General features: G+C 40.5%; 1 protein-coding gene across 1 annotated transcript in view; it reads right to left on the reverse strand.

The window, feature by feature from the left end:
- Nucleotides 1-3,977, reverse strand: part of LOC140906003 (probable G-protein coupled receptor 141) — a 41,671-nt gene extending 37,694 nt beyond the window's left edge. Inside the window, exon 1 of the mRNA XM_073329490.1 lies at nucleotides 3,887-3,977. The gene's annotated coding sequence lies outside the window, so the exon portion shown is untranslated. The remainder of the gene's footprint in view (nucleotides 1-3,886) is intronic.
- Between the last annotated feature and the right edge of the window lie 9,136 nt (nucleotides 3,978-13,113).

The raw sequence follows: 13,113 nt of genomic DNA on the forward strand, positions 1-13,113 counted from the left end.
GAACAAGAAGTTTCCCAGACTGAGTAACCGATGTCACTTTAGAATTCCAAGTATTTCATCTGTTTAAATTTTTCTTTCTGACAAGAGGCACTTTTATGAGAGTCTCTGACAATTTATTTTAAAATATAGTAATTCAGTTGTGACCCTAAGAATGCCTCAATGCCAGCTGGCAAAAGGCCTGTTCAGTAACAGCAACTTCTACCAGACCTTACAAATTCACTACACGTAACACATAGCTGTGATAGTATTTATGTATAAAGAATTTCATGTGAGATCTTAAATGAAACCCAGGATTATGATGGTCATTTACACTGTTGTGAAATGTATGTACTGATTATATTTTAAAAGTTATGTCTATATGCTGAAAATATGTCCTTATAGTTTGTATCAAGGTGTTATTCCCCAGCAGAGGTGAAAATCTGGTTTTGACAGACAAAGGATTGTATATTCATACATCTGCCTAGGTTCATATGTAGATTAAATATTTTAAGCCAGACACAACTGGAGCTACATTTTCATTTCAAGTCAACATGTGGATATGAAGACATCTTGGAAGAGCACACCAGGAAGGGAAACACAGGACATCATGCTGTCACTGGGGTCAAAGCAATGAGTTTGGGGAAATATAAAGAGGAACAAAAGTCCATTTTGATATCCATTTACTGAGGAAACACCCTTGAAGGGCATAGGGTATTCACGAAAACTTGGATCCTGGTCTGACTGGAAACCAGCATCTCTGGCAAAGACTGAATCCTTGGGAGAAAATCTGCTTTATTAAATAGGAAAGGTAGCCATTAATAAGTGTGGACCTAGGATTGTGGTTTAGGTTTTGTTTTGTGTGTAACCATTCTGTTTCCAATATGTTTACTCAATACTTATCTGAATCTTTGAATCTCTGTTCTTTCTTAATAAACTTATCTTTGTTTTTATTATAAATGCATCTCAATGCTATGGTATTGAGCCAAGTATGAATCCTCAGTTGAACCAAATAAGCTGATGTGTATACTGTTCCCTTTGGGGACAGTGAAGCTGGTTATTTCTGTGTGTCCAGTGACGGGGGTTGGACCCTGCAAGGGACACTGCCAGAGGGACTTTGGGATGAGGTATACCTTGTGCTCCCTTCCAGGCAAAGGTAGGGCTGGCAGAGTTCTGCGGAGAATGCTTGAGCCGCAGTGAGGCTGATTGTCGTAGGATGCTGCCTCACAGCAACCACAAGAAAGTCCCCTTCTTGCTGGTAGGCAGGGGGTAACAAGGTGACTCACAGTACTAGGTACTCCAAGAAAGCATCACGTCAGTATAGCAAAATAAACAGCCCCCCTGCAGCACATGATCATACTAAATAACTGTGCAGCAAGACAAAGCAAAATAAACAGCCACTTCCCTACACGTTCCCACTTCTCTACACGTTAATCGTGAACAACATGTGCATCTTCAGCAGTCCTCTTAAAAAGATGTGCCTTGGAGCATGCCCTGAACATCAGCAGATCCGGGCTATTTTGCACCAAGGGGCAGCTGTGTATTTCAAAGGAAAGGAGCCCTCATTGAGAATATCCTCTTTGTTCCCTGGCTTTTTATGAGGGCGCTCTGGCTCAAGTGCCTCTGCAGATCTTAATTGTGGCAAAATATCCCAGGGAAAGAGACAGTCTCTCAGGTGGAAAGGTGTTGAGCCATTTGGGGCTTTACATTTCAGAACCAACACCTTTAAACTATCCACAAACTACTGGCAGCCAGTACAGAACATTGAGCACTGCTTAAATATGCTTGTGGCAAGAATCGTCTCTTAGCAAGGAGACTGACATATTCTTCACTAGCTTTAAGGGGTAGTCCTAAATACAAAAGTCTAGTTTTGAGGTGACAAAGGCCTGAATTATACTGGTGAGGTTCACAACAGAAAGAAAGCTACAACCTTCTACCTTGAAATGAAATGAAAACAAGCCAGCTTGGCTACTGTTGAAAGACAATCATACAATAATATTTGAGAATCTAGCTAGACTCCTTAGTTGCAGAAACATAAGTAATTTATCAGCAAAGACATGACTACAGTCAGTGGCGGGGAAATAGTGGGGGCAATATAGGCAGTTTGCCCCGGGTCACCTGTTTGAGAGTTCCCCTAAACTAAGTGACAGTATGATGCGGCATATGGGGTGACAGTGGCACTCGGGTTTTGGGTAGTTGGATATTTGCTCTTCATCCATCGTTAGGATGAGACCAGTTACCAGCTCCACTCATAATGTTAATGTTTCTGTTTTGCATTCTCTTTCCAGAAATGTGTATTAAATACTAGAAAGGATTTCTCAGGTGTAGATGTGACGCTCCCCCGGGGTACCTAGGGTTGTGAGTCATCTCACCACTATCTGCCCTTAGCATGAAGGAGTATTATCTGTGCTTGCTGTGGGTCAGCTCCCTGAAACCAACAGTCTCTGGCAAAACAAGCACTGTCTCCCAGGCCTCTGCAGGCTTCACGCATTCTATGTAGGTAGCGAGAGGCACACATCAACCCCTGAATACTCTGAGCCTTCCGTGCAAATCCAGCCCCCTATCTACTGAACACTCCCAGAATTACCAGGTCTGCTATTCCCAAGGGAACAGCACACACCAGATTGCAAGATTCAATTTAGGACTAGCACTTTGCTTAACTCTACAGCAGTCAGATATATTTATGGTGAAAACAAGAACATATTTATGATCAGAGATTCAAGGAACCGTGAGAAAGAATATTGGAAACAAATGGCTACATGTAAAACAAAATAAGAACACACGTTCTAGAGACTAAACTAATGTTAACCTCATGTCTAAAGAAGTTTTCTGTCACCTAAAGTTCTCTTCAGCATTTTCAGCCAAGACAGAATGAGACCCCCACCTTCATGAATGCAAAAGCCCTTGTTTTCTTCCTTGGCGAAGGGCGCCTGGGTGTCTTCCTTGCCTTCTAGAAATAACCCCAAAGCGCCCATTGTCTTTACTCATAAACAGGATAACCCCCCATGGCTTGCTTTTTCCTGTGTGTTCTTTTCATGTTGATTTCACATCTCTTCATTAACATTTGACTTCATATGTAAATAAACATTCATTGTGTTAGCTTACAATGCTTAATTTACATCCTGACAGAGAGAAAAACATTTTTTGTCTAAGAGAAAACCTGTTTTTTACCTTTGCTGGTGCCTAATACCTTGATACAGACTCTAAGGACATGTTTTCCATACATATACATAGCTCCTTACATAGTGTCTGTACATACATTTCACATTGGTATGGATGACTAGTGTGACACCAGCTTTTAATTTAAGACCTTGCATGATATTCTTTGTTGAACCGGAATGTATACATCGGAATTAGGATATTCCTGTAACCGCCTTGCCAATTGGCATTAAGAGGTTTTGGTGGTCACAGCACAGGTGCTGGAACCAGGGGTGCTGGGAGTACAGCAGCAGCCTGTGGCGTGAAGCGGTTTCCATCATATACAGGGTTTACAGTTTGGTTCAATGGCTCTGAGCACCCCCACCATACACATTGTTCCAGCACCCTTTGGGTCACAGTAGACGCTATGATACAAGCAGGTCAGCGTTCCTGTACATGCATCCCTGACCACTAAGTAAACACTTTTAACATTATTGTACTTATCTTACGTAAACTTCACAGAGCACAATATTCACCTCAGTTACTGCAGCCTAAGTAAAAATGTGACTCTTTCTAAGCTTTATCCTAAAGATTTTCCTGATAGCTTTTTTTTTTTACAGTTTTATCTCCTGGCAGGATCTAGTAAATTCAGTTCAAAGCTGAAGTGTTCTCTTTTGAGTCTAAGAGGTCAGCTCAGTTGCTCTGTGTTCTTGTTCCTGAGAACGAGATCCTAACTTCAGTATCACTGTTAAATACAATTAAAAGTGCTTACCTCACATTCATTATGAAGAAGAATGCAGATATTTATCAGGATAATCACAGAGTTTATTGGGAATTCAGCACTGTACAAACAGCTGCTACTGAAGAACTGAGACCAAATGTTTATGGTTCCTGAAACGTCACGAACAACCACTAAACCACAAACGGATGTCTGACAAACTCACTCTGTGCCTGATCCAGCGATCTGATGTAAAATTTCGAAGTGTCTTATTATATTTTAACATACATTAAATATTTCCAATTATTATAAAAGACAACTGTTTGAAAACAGTTGCACCTGCATAAAAAGGAATTCAAAGTAATTGAAAGGGGAAAAAATTGTGTATGAAAGTATGCATGTGAGAGAGTGAACAAGTTCTGATCTGTAGCTTGGGGTGCAAGCCAGCATTCAAAATTTGATTCAGTGCTTGAGTGAGATCTGAGCTTAGTGTATCTCTTGTGGCTGTTCTTCATTCTGTGGTCCTGGTTAAACAGCCCATCAGGACTCCTGTTGGTCTTTGGTTTTTGTCAGAGTCAATATGCGTAAAGCGGTGTAAAGTTGAATTTGCTTTTTTTTATCATCTGTGTCTGATTTGAATGGGACTGCTGCCATAAGTAAATTAAGGGGGATTTGAAGTCAGTGGAATTTAAATTCTGTGTTATTACTCATATGAGTATGGTAAGGAGAATTTGGGGATTTGGCTCATTCTGTTGCTTCAGGCTCGTACAAGTAAAACTTATCAAAGGAATCCTTTTGTAAAATATTTTCAATTGCCACACATAGTCTCATATACATAAGATTATATAGAAAGAAAACATTTTTGTAATTAGAATTAGAGTCCACACATCCCAGAGGTTGTGCGGTTACCAATAAGCATGGTGTATACAAGTCACTCGGGGATCTAACTGACCTGTGCAAGGTCTTTTGCAAAACTTAAACCCTGCAGTGCCTTTTCTCTGGTGAGTGCCTCTCTCTCTTTGAGTCCTCATGTGTGCCTCCCTCTCTTCTACTGGAGAATCCACCAGAACCCTGAGTGCCAGTATATAAATGTAGCTAGGCCTTGAATGTTTAGACATAGTTAATAAACACAGTTATTTGGAACCCATCTATGTCCATGCAGTTTCCTCTTATTCTTATTGTTGTATAGAGACGCAACAGAATGCCTTCACATCCCTGTGTATTGCAGAGTGCTAAAGGAGCCTCTGTCATGATGGGGACTTCTGGGGGTGAGCTAGAGAGTTGTTATAATTCTCCAAGAACTCTCCAATATTTGTATAAAATGTGCTTTTTCTGTGAATCCTGCTGCCAGTAAACCCATTTGCTAGAATAGCCACAGGAAGTGCCCACAGGAAGGGCATGAACACAGTCAAGTTTGTCCAGTTCTTATGGTGAGCACATGTTAGTCTAACAGCCTTTTTGTATAGTTTAGGGTTAGCTATTGTAATCTGGCAAGAAATATAGAAATATTACTCCACTTCCTCTGCTTGTTTAAAGTATGTTGCTGCACTGCACATGGTAACATTTGAAATATATAATTTTACATTATGGCTATCATTATTTCACTTATGTTAACTGCCCCATAGGTCAGTTCAGCAGATGCAACCATGTGATTATTCTTAAATATTTTAACTCTTCGGACTATATTATCCATATTATATTCTTTAGTATAGTGTTTAATTTAATATACAGACAGACATGTTCTTATTACAGCTCATTATCCAGTTACTAAACAGAGCAAAAGAGCAACACTTGAATTATCCCTGTTTCTATGGTATCTTATGGCAGTTTATTTTATAATATTAGACCAGGTTGAAGAAGTTGAATCCTTCACAATTTCTTTAACCAGTTTACAAGGAAGAGAGAGAAGGAGTAGCATTAAGAGTGAATGCCATAGAATGATTTCAGATGACTTGTTCTGTTCCCTACTATACCACAAAAGACTGTATCACTATGGGACGATCACTTAGCTTTTCCCTTATTTTACACATATGTAGAATAGGTAAAATACCTATCTGTTGTAAAGTACTTTTAGAGCTGCAGATAAGTGCTATCTATACCCAAAAGTAGTAAGTAATATGAATAATAAAAGGTGATGATATTTTCAAAGGCATATGCAAAACAAGAATATTCATTTTCCACAAAATTATGAGGATATATATTTTTTAAAACTAGAGAAACCAGAAAGGTCACTTAATTCTTTGTTCTAGTCCAGTGTAAAGATCATACAAGATAAAGAGCAATAATGACAAAAATTATGAATGCTCCTATGATGGCTAGACAGTTTTGTTTTTTTTTTAATTTAATAAGAAAATTATTCCTCCAATTACTGGTAGGTTTTGGTTCTAAAACCTTTTCTATAAAATTGTAATCATCCTGGATTTAAAACTTACAATCACTTTAATCCTCAAATGGCACAATCATACTTTCCAAACGATAACAATAATACTTTATTATTTTGCTTACATCTCCTGATATCCATCTGAGGAGCTAAAGTTCTTTGAAAGCACAGATGAATTCCTCTTATTAACTCTGTGATGTACTATTATCCCCATTTTACAGATAAGGAAACTCAGACACAGTGCATTTAGAGGATTTGTTCAGCGTTACACAGCAAATGTGGAAAAAAAGCCAGGATTAGAACTCTGGTCGCCTGATTCCCATTCTTTTGCCATAACCAGTCACAATATTAAACTTCTCATCTGAACTTGTGAAAGCTAATGACCTCACTAAATATTTACTTAAAGTTGAAAATACATAAACTGTCTCTGAATGTATATTGAATATTAAACACTTTGGCTGCTTGGAGAAGTAAAGGAAGGAGAGCTGAGAGAGAGGGGCCTTGGAATCAGACTTCTCTGACTTGGAACTGTTTGCAATATTCTTGACTGTGATGTCAGCAATGTTCTACATTACTTTTATGGCAAATTCTGAATGTTTGCTCTCACTAGAAGCAGAAGTATCTGCACACTGGTTAAAACGTCACATGTTCTAATAGATTGCAACCTGTGTATCATCAGTTAAAGTTAAGAGCCACAGAACTATTTAAAGAGCACAGCCCCAACCACAACATTTGTATCAAAAGCTATCTTTAAAACAGAATTGTTTACCAGTATACCCTTCAGCTATCGTGTTCTTGTTCTGTATTTCCTGTCCTGTCTGTGTGAAACTACAGGAGAGCAGGACAATGAAGATGAACTGATAAGTGTGTGTGCAAAAGTTTTAGTTTCCTTATTTTTTTTTAAAAAGAAAAGTTTTTTTCTACTATAAGCAGGGTCTGAATGAGCTCTCCCCTGACATCTAGGAATGCATGGAGGGGAAAAGACTACAGAAGCAGATTATGTTTCCTTAGATATGTCTACTTTGCCTGAGTGATCAGCATGATGGAGCTGCTTTGCCAAAATGATCAATGTTGGCTGGTTTGAATTACAAATCACTCCAGTATGTCAATGCAGGGGTAATGAAATGTTGTTATCCTTATTGTATGAGTGAAAGGTGTTAACGCCCCTGTAGTCTGAAGACAAAAAGAGGGTTAGTTGGCAACAACAATCTTTAACCCACTAACCTCCCTTTTTGACCATGGGAGTGTTTACGGGTCATGCCTTGAATACATGTCCCTTTAGAATATGTGCTGACTACTTGGACTGAACTATCTGTTCCGTCTTGTAGTTAGCAGTGAAACACTGAGGACCTGTCCCAGGCCTGAGGAAGAGCTCTGGGTAGCTTGCAAGCTTGTCTCTCTCCCCAACAAAAGTTGGCCCAACAAAAGAGATTATCTCACCCACGTTGTTCCTCTTATTTTGTTGTACACAGACTCAGTACTTGCGAGAGGGGAAGTATTGCTTCTTAGGCCTTGTCTACACTACCAAGTTTTGTCACCAAAAACTGCCTTTTGGCGACAAACCAGCAAGAGCGTACACCCTACAATGGGACTTTTGTCGCGAAAAACGCCCAGTTTTGGCGACAAAAAACTTCCACCCCACGAGAGACTTTTGTCTTTTCCCCTCTCTTTATTGTCGACAAAGAGCCAATGTAGACACTGTTGATTGTTTTGTCGATGAAGTGAGCTGTAGCTCACGAAAGCTCATGCTCAAATAAATTGGTTAGTCTCTAAGGTGCCACAAATACTCCTTTTCTTTTTGCGAATACAGACTAACATGGCTGTTACTCTGAAACCTGTCTTCCACCAGTATCCCACAATGCCCTGCCCTGATTGCTCTGCTGAGTGTTTTGATCTCTGCTGCCCTGCAGGCATGTGCCCCTCCCCTTTCAAAGCAGGAAGTATCTGTGTGCTGCTCCATTTGGGGAACAAACAAAGAGCAAATCATTGGCATGCTCCTGTTCTGCCCAGCACTAGGAACACAGCAGCTGCTGCAGGGGGAGGGGGCCAAACTGCTGCGCTGTTTTGCCATTCCTCAGCACGGAGAGCTCACAGAGTTACTCATAATGCTGCTCTCAGCAGCTGAGGGGGCTGTGGGAGAACTCGGAGAGAATCCCAAGATGCACAGCGATCAGCTCTTCCTTCCCACAACACTGCACTGTGGGATACATACCCACGGTACATTGCTCACCCTGTCGATGATGGTGTCCCCAATGTGGACATGATCTCTTGACAGAGAGAGCAAGTGTGAACAACCCTTGGCAATGTTTATTTTGTCGACTTTTGGGTGTCGACGTAAGTTTTGTCAACAAAACGTGGTAGTGAGAGACAAGCCCATAGAGGCTCCCAGGGGTGGTGTTTAGTTTTCTCAGATTACTGGTTGGTGGCTCAAGACGATTCTGTTTTCTGTTGTTAAGAGGAACCCCTAAAATAGATATTGAACCCGGCCTTTGTTGCTGCTGACTCTACCTGGCAAAAGGGTTACACTTCTATTGTTTTTTTAAAATTAGAAATAGAATCTGATGCTTTCTTTTTTGACTCCAAAACCCTGGCAACCTTTGGAGAACCAAAAACATACCATCACAGGACGCTGAAACATTAGTGGCATCTCTTCCAGACACCAACTGCTTAGAAAGGGATTGTTGTTCCTATACGGTGCACCATCCAGATTTTTACTTGTGGATCTCTCTGTATGGAACACACGCTAGTCTCTTAAGTAAATATGGGTAAGAGAGATTTTTTAACTCACTCATTTGAGATAAACTCTATCCTATGTTTCTATCCTAAACACTATCCTGTTTTTCCGGTTTATAAATTTGAGTGTAGCTTTTAACTCACACCTATCATTCTGTAGGTATATTGATTCAGTTGACAAAGATACTTATTAAAAATAAAATTCAGCCACTTTGACTGAGAACACTTTCTCTCTTGTTCTCATGTGTTTCATCTTGGTGTTTGTTAGTTGCAGTGTCCTGTAGGAGCACAGCAGTCTTTGTGGATTGCAGATGGAGATTCAATTGCAGATGTAGCTAGGTCCTGAATTGTTGGTGGCTTTGATGCTCACTACTGAGGCCTCTAACCAGCGGTAGGAATCAATGGAGGAATCTGAGAACTGTGGCATTGTGTTCATAGTAGTCTGTCCTATTGAGGCTACAGGTACCCTCATTCTGCACAAGTAAGAGCTTCTGCATTGCTTTCATCTTTAGTAATAGCTAGTTACAGTAATCCAGTTGAGGAGGTGAATGCATGAATCACTTTGGGTAGATCATCCAAGAAAAAAAAGAGTGAAGTTTCCTATCTACCTGACAGCAGAAGGTGGCTTTTTTGCTATCCATACTACTTGATAACCTGTGCTTAGTGCTAAGTTGAACAGAACCTAGAGGTTTCTCAACTCTTTGTTAAAATGGGGCAGAGTTCTTCAATGGAAAGGGAGGTTGGCGTCTTGCTAGTTTTTCAAAGCAGCCCTTCCAACCAGCATCACTTTGGTCTTGCATGGGTTCAGTTTGAGCCAGCTGGTTTTCCTCTAGGTGCTGCTCTCCTGTAGGCATTGTGACATCCTTGTGGTGGCCATGACTGCATCTGTTGAAAATGATACACAAATGAATGTCCTTGGCATGTTGTTGGCAGCAGAGTTCATGGCATCTCCCCACAAACTCAAAATAGTTTGATGTATATTGAAGAGAAAGGAGGAATGTCATAATTCTTCAAGAGATTCCATTATTGGGGGCTCCCTGAGGTGAGCAGAAATTGTCCACTGTCACTGTGTTCTGTTAGAGGAGAAGTTGGAGCCTCTGCAGTACTGTACCATTCCAGGTATGCTGTGCAGGTGGGTCAACAGCACTCTGTGGTCCAACTCCTCAAAGGCAACAGAGATGTTGAGTAGTATAAGTATTAAGATATGGCCTCTGTTGCCATGGGGAGGTCATTCGTGAGTGCTAGTAGGTTTGTGTCTCTGTGCTGTCTCCTGGTCTGAGACATTCAGTAAGTTGGTACATATCCCATGTTCTTAGAGCTTAGTTTTCACTAAAAAACATTTTCCAGTTGTTTTAAAAGAATCATAGAAATGTAGGGCTAGAAGGGAGATTATCTAGTCCAGCCCCCTGTGCTAAGGCAGCTTTGAGCATGCCTAGACCATCCCTGACAGATGTTTGTCTAACCTGTTCTTAAAAACCTCCAGTGATGGAGATTCCACAACCTCTGTTGGAAACCTATTTCAGTATTTAACTATCTGTACAGTGAGAAAGTTTTTCCTAATATCTAGCCTAGGTCTCCCTTGCTGCAGATTAAGCCCATGACTTCTTATCCTGCTTTCAGTGGATATGGCAAACAATTGATCACCCTCCTCTTTATAACCTATAACCTTTTACCTAATTAAAAACTGTTATCATGTACCCCTTTAGTCTTTTCTCTAGACTAAAGATGCCCAGTTCTTTCAGCCTTTCCTCATAGGTCACGTTTTCTAAATGTTATATCATTTTTGTTGTTCTCCTCTGGACTCTCTCCAATTTGTTCACATCTTTCTTAAAGTGCGGGGCCTAAAACTGGATATAGGACTCCAGCTGAGGCCCCCTCATTGCTGAGTAGAGCAGAACTACCTCCTGTGTCTTACATATGACACTCCCATTGCTACATCAGAATGACATTTGCCTTTTCCCTAGCAGTATCACACTGTTGACTCATATTCAGTTTGTGATCTGCTATAACCCCCAGATCCCTTTCTCCAGTACTGCTGCCTAGCCAATTATTCCCCACTGTGTATTTGTGTGATTTCTAAAAAGAAAAGGAGTACTTGTGGCACCTTAGAGACTAACCAATTTATTTGAGCATAAGCTCACAAAATTGATTAGTCTCTAAGGTGCCACAAGCACTCCTCTTCTTTTTGCGAATAGACTAACACGGCTGCTACTCTGAAACCTGTGTGATTTCTGTGATTTTTCCTTCTGAAGGACAATACTTGCAGTTGTCTTTATTGAATTTCACTGTATTGATTTCAGACCACTCCAGGAATTCTGCTAGGAATGGCAGATGAGAGACAGGGTGATAATTTAGAGAATGTTTATGCATCAAATGTTTATACATCAAACCAGATAATTGGGGGCAAGTGGTGGTGTTGTTTTTTGAAAAGGCTGCAGGTTTACTTTTCTGAGGATGTTGTTGATAATTTCCATTAGCAGATGACACAGTTGCTCTTTGGTAGCCTACACCAGCCAGAAGGAACACTGAATTTTCTACTGCATCCATCTGAGGAAATGAGCTGTAGCTCACGAAAGCTTATGCTCAAATACATTTGTTAGTCTTTAAGGTGCCACAAGTACTCCTTTTCTTTTTGCGGATACAGACTAACACGGCTGCTACTCTGAAACCTGAAGGAACAAATGTTTCTCAAGTCTCCACGGTGCATGAGTGTGCTAAACACCATTGCAATGGTGGAGCAGAGAGCAGTTACAGGCACCCAGTCTGGTTCTGAATATTCTGCCTCGCTGAGTTTCTCGTGCAGCTGTTTGATCTTTTCTGCAGAATATAATGAGAGTTCCTCGCAGCAGCTGATGCTTGGGTCTAATGTTTGAATAATGCAGCTAGTTGACTTTGTGGTGTGGTTTTGTAGCCGCATTGGCAGTGTCCTACAAGAAATCTTCATGCTGGAGGCTAGATTTGAGCAGATGTTGTACCACCTACATTCTATTTTCTGCCTGAGTGGTTCTTCTGACGTTGTTCATTGGTGAACCATGCTGATATTGTTGGTCAGTGTGGGAAGGTGGGGCAGCTTAGAGTCAACTGTGAGCATCAGAGGATTAGACTATTTTAGTAACTCTTCAGCTCTAACTTTGGGTGGCTTACTTTTGTAAGGTAAGCTGGAAACATAACTGATTCAAGTTTGCTTGATTCAAAAGTTTTCCACAGTTGAACCAACTTTGTTGGTTCATTCCCCTGTAAGTTGCTCGGCAGTTAGCAGAAGGTGACTTCTCCCTCAGCACCCGTTAGCCCTAAGCAAACAGTCAATATCCTCAGGTGTTAGGGCTCAGATGAAAAGATTTATCCAAGGCTGACATAAAAATATCCTTATTCAGACTGCTCAGATTCAGGCAAGTGCTTGTCATGGTTGCTGAGTTTAGCTTAAAACAAGGAATAATAAATTAATTCAAATAATGAGCAGGACAACAGAATAGAACTTTTTAAATAAACAATATCTACTAAAAACAAGATTCAGGCGTTGGCTAGCTGTATGAGCAAGTAACAGAAATAGAAAACTTAAGTAATGTTATAGTCTGATAAACTATAAACCAGTCTGATAAACAATCAAACTGCAAGTTCAAAATCTCCTCCAAATTAATGAAAGGCACAGAGCAGTGCTGAAATCGGTGAGCTGCTTCTCATAAGCAGCACAAACTCTTTTGGTAACCTGAAGAGATCATACATTTTAGCTATTCTAATGCTATGTTCAGATGACAGGTGTACCATATAACACTCAAACATTACTGCATACATTGTTTAGATGACCCACCCAGGCCATGGAGTATATCAACTCCACCAGCTCTACCAGCAGGTTGAGGGCAATGTGAGAAGGAATAACTGTTCTATTCCCCATGTTTATTCCCCCCTCCCCACTGTTCCTCACAAGTTCTTGTCAACTGCTGGAAATGGCCCACCTTGATTATCACTACAAAAGGTTTTTTTTCTCTTCTGCTGGTAATAGCTCACCTTATCTGATCACTCTCGTTACAGTGTGTATGGTAACACCCATTGTTTCATGTTCTCTGTGTATATAAATCTCCCCACTGTATTTTCCACTACATGCATCCGATGAAGTGAGCTGTAGTTCACAAAAGCTTATGCTCAAATAAATTTGTTAGTCTCTAAAGTG

The sequence above is a fragment of the Lepidochelys kempii genome, chromosome 2, assembly GCF_965140265.1.
Source record: "Lepidochelys kempii isolate rLepKem1 chromosome 2, rLepKem1.hap2, whole genome shotgun sequence".
NCBI lineage: Eukaryota > Metazoa > Chordata > Testudines > Cheloniidae > Lepidochelys > Lepidochelys kempii.